This window comes from Poromitra crassiceps (assembly GCF_964638095.1).
Source record: "Poromitra crassiceps genome assembly, chromosome: 2".
Taxonomy (NCBI): Eukaryota; Metazoa; Chordata; class Actinopteri; order Beryciformes; family Melamphaidae; genus Poromitra; species Poromitra crassiceps.
In genome coordinates this window covers 66906191-66910541 of record NC_139624.1, presented here as the reverse complement: position 1 = coordinate 66910541, position 4351 = coordinate 66906191, and the positions used below count along the sequence as shown (strand labels likewise).

The 4351-nt window shown below is 47.5% G+C and overlaps 1 long non-coding RNA gene across 1 annotated transcript; it reads left to right on the top strand.

The window, feature by feature from the left end:
* The first annotated feature begins 491 nt into the window (after positions 1–491).
* LOC310772372 lies at positions 492–1292 on the top strand. Its single transcript, XR_014552492.1, has 3 exons — positions 492–810; positions 968–1122; positions 1232–1292. It is a non-coding gene; the product is annotated as an uncharacterized lncRNA (long non-coding RNA).
* Positions 1293–4351: the final 3059 nt, after the last annotated feature.

Here is a 4351-nt window from a genome sequence, read left to right as displayed (position 1 = left end):
GCAGATAGCCATGTTGTTATGCATAACTACCTTGCGCCCCTGGCGGTCAGATTGAGATGGCTGGAAGGTTTCCAGCTGGAGGAGGGGGGGTGGACCGGCCGGAAGCGGTGTGTTGCTCCCGGAAGCCTGGAAGGCGGCCGCAGCGCATAGCGGCGCTGTGTGACCTGTTTCGCCGCAGGAAAAACAGGTGATCGCCTGGTGACCACCCGTGACCAGTAGGGATGGGTACCGAACTCGGTACTTTTACAGGCACCGACCGAAAGTGGGCGGTACTACCGAGTATCAGTTCACATGACATGAAACGGTACCTCATTTCGGTACTTTTTTTTTTCTATTATAATTTAAAAATGTCGGTACTTGAACGCATCTCAGTGATACAAAGACAGCGAGCGAGATAGAAATTCCGACGCAAACTTGAAGGCAACACACACGAGGGTGGGTTATGTCATCACGTCACTGCCAAAACAAGCTGAAGAGAAGAAGATGGCCTCTCGCTTGCGGTCCAAAGTGTGGCACTGGCTACACTTCACAAAGATAGACTCAGACAACGCTCGCTGTAACATTTGCGATGCGAAGTGCAAAGCTGGCCAGGGGAACACCTCTAACTTGAGGAAACACTTGGTCAAGCATAAAATCTTTTTAAATGCGGAAGACTGTAAAGTGTTCGATAGCCTGAGGGTGGACGCTGCAGCCCCACCAGCAGCAAAGCACCTACAGCCAGCAGCTCCTCTGCTTCGTTAGCTGAAACGGACAGCGACGACGACGAAACTTCAAGTGTCGCAAGTGAGGCGTCGACTTCTTCAACATCAGGTAACGTCATTTAATTAGCTAACGTTAGCTGGATAGTTGTAGCTTATAGCTTAGCATGTTTAGTAGCGTAACTAGCGTTGCTAACGTTATTATTATCCTCAGTTCGTGTCACCGTGAGACGTGTTATTCAACGTTACACTCTTGCTTTCTTTGCTAGGCCACCGTGTGAGAGTCGCACAGGAGACACCCTTCACCCTGGCGAAGAAAGCAGCTTTACCCCGGCAGAAAGTAAATGAGTGCCACAGGGCCAGTGACTGCCTTCATTGTAAAAGGCATGTTGCCCTTCGCAACGGTGGAGTCTCCATGGTTCAGGTAAATTATTTATTTATGTATAAATGGGTGATAATGTGTGTGTGTGTGTGTGATATTCATAGAGTAAGCTAAGTTACTAACAATAGTTATTTTTATTGTCTATATATAGGGAGATGACAGGGACCCTGAACCCAAAATACTCCCCTCCCTCCAGAGACCTTCTCACAAACATACTTATTCCAGCTTGGTGTCGTGTTGAGAAGAAGAATGTGAAGGAGGAACTCAGGGCAGTTGACCATATTGCAGTGGCCGCTGATGGATGGAGCAGACCATTACCTTGCACAAGTAAACTCTTGGTTTGGGAGGGAAGAGGGAGGGAGGGAGGGAGGGAGGGAGGGGTTTTATTTTGTTGGGTGCTGCTGCTAAACAAAAAAAAATCTAAATAAAGAACAATGTTGAAATTGAGAAGTTTGGACTTATTTGTTTTAGAAACTGTACATTTTTGTTGTAGCAAAATTTTTTTTTTTTACTCAAAAAAGTATCGAAAAAGGTACCGTTTTTGGTACCGTACCGAATTCCAGGTACCGGTACCGTACCGGTATCGATTCATATGTGAACGGTACCCAACCCTAGTGACCAGTACCAGTAGCTCGGTATCCAACATGGACCAGTCTAGACGGATGTTGGAACGAGTTATGTACAGCGCCGCTTTTGTAGAGAACGCTTTGTGGTACTGGTAAAATATGTTTTTCCCGTACCTGAGGTGGAGGTCTCCTATCAGAGCCAAGTACTCGTCTAACTCGACGCGACGGCCGGGGTACACTGAGCATATGATGTCGCGGAAAACCCCGAACGCAACGAGGAATTCGGTTGGTGATAGATCTTTGGCGAGACGGGGGTCGGAAGATTTTAGGACGGCCGATATATCTTGGCCGCCCGTTAACTTTTTGCTGCACTCAGCAGACGGCAGGATAATGCTGACTAGATTGATATCCCTGCCTTGAAGGATCATGGCTCGAAGCCTGGGCGATATGTTTGCTGAGAGTGGGATATACGGCCTCCCGTTACCGGGGGAGTGGATGGCCGAGGCGAGGGTATTCATAGGGGGGATGAGTGCGGGGAGGGGAGGGAACTCGGCGCACGCACCTGGATTTTGGAGCGCGGCTGGCTGGGCTGATATCGCCGGAAGAAAAGCGGGCTGAGAAGGGGGATACGAGCCTGAAACCTGGTGCGCTTGGGCTGCTGCCGTGGGGAGCGTGGGGCTCGTGATCAGCCTCAGCCGGGCATCGATGTCGGCGAGGGCCCCGACCATTGAAGACATCGTTGCGATCAGGGGATCATGGGGGCCTGGAGGGGCTGGACGCCTTGGCGCGTCCGCCGAGGAGCCGGCGGTCTTGGTGCGCTTCGCTGGGCCTTTCTTGGAGGTGGACTTCTGGGCTCTTTTGCCACGGCCACGGCCTTCGGAGTGCTGCGCGGACTGTGATCCGGGCGAGACGAGGACCTCCGGGACGTTGGGTTTTCTTTTGCGGCCGCGGCCCCTGGTGCGGGGAGCGTCCAGTGAGACGCCTGAGACGCCCGGAGATGAAGCCTGGGGATCGGGGATTTGCCCGGGGCTGGCCGGGGCGTTGAATGTGCTCTGGAGGAAGGCGTCCACGGTGGAGCTGAACATTTGCTGCTCGTCTTCGGACTCGTACATGGTGCTGGACTGAATGAAGCTTCTTGCCTGGAGATGCTGGATGGATGCGTGATGCTGACACAAGGTGAGTGATGACTGCACGAGTGTGATTTAAGCTGTGGTGATGGGGGCCTTATATAGTACTGGGAGAAGGGCATTTATGATGTCATAACTGACGTCATTTGGGCAACTGACGTCACGCTGCAAAGGTGACGTCATAGAGAAGGTGACGTCGGAGATGGTGACGTCATTTAGTGACGTCATTTGGGCTGAGGGTTATGACAGCATGGGGTGCTCTATTAATGCCTTATTTGGTCTTCCATGATTGAACTTCAGTCTGCGACTACACATGTGTGTGAATTTGAAACCAGCGAGTTCATGTGGTGGATCATTAGGTGTTAACCATGTTTCTGTGAGACAAATACAATCTGCTTTTGTCATGGTACTATTAGCTTGTATATCTTGCAAGTGCCCTTTAAGACTCTGGGTATTATGCATTACCATAGTAAAGGTACTGTTTGATGTTGAAATGGTCGGTGTGATGGGTATGAATTTTCTCATTTTGCTTAGAGCTTCATCCACTTTCGAATTACAATATATGGCAGATTCTTTAAAGTCTTGGATGACTAGGCCACTTAGATTTGTAACACGACTCAGAGCAACATATGCTTGACCTGGGGCAAATATTTTTTTCAGTGACACAACAGCTTTGTCTACTGTTAACCCTTGTACTTTGTGCACTGTACACGCCCAAGATAACTTGATTGGGAACTGTTTTCGTTTTCCTCCATTATTTGTAACTGTGTCTTCCTCTGGGTCTATGATTGTAATATTTCTTCCTTCAGGGTCAGCTGTACGTCTTTTTGATCGTTGCATTTGACCAACGTTGGGATTGTCAAATACCACATGAATGGAAGATGGGAAACAATCATCATTGTCAGAACTTTCTTCATTGTTGTCATCGTCAATTATGTTAACTATTGTCCCAAAGACACCGTTCACCAGGCCATCTGACACATCAATATTTTTTTGCAACATTATGCGAGCTCCAATTGCTACATGGATATATTTTGCCAGACAAGAATTGTAAATTTTGTGATGGTGGCCATGTTTTGGTTCTAATCTATCAGTTGCAGGATTTCTTTCAAAATCTTGAGCTTTGATGGTGATAACATCTGTGCATGTGTCATGTAATTTGTGCAGATTAAAGTCATCAACTTCTTTATTTGTAGCAAATATGTGTATTGCATCTATTTCTTCACCTGTTTCACAATTCTTCAACATTTGAATATCTTTGTCATGTAATTTTTCACCTTTTTTATGGGTGCGCAGACGATTCAGGAGCTGAGCAAAGTCTGCTTCCTTTTGTCTGACGACTTGCGTGAGTTCAGCTATTTCAAATTCATCTTCCCATAAGTTAACCTTGAAATCCTTGTATAAAGGAGTCCCTTTCACTGGTGGTAACTGATTATGGTCTCCAACTGCAAGAACACACACATTTCCAAAGAGACTATCATCACCTGGTTGTTTGATTTGTCTCAGTCTTTCATGTACGTTTGCATAAAGTACATGGTCAACCATGGATATTTCATCTATCATCCATATTAGTAATTT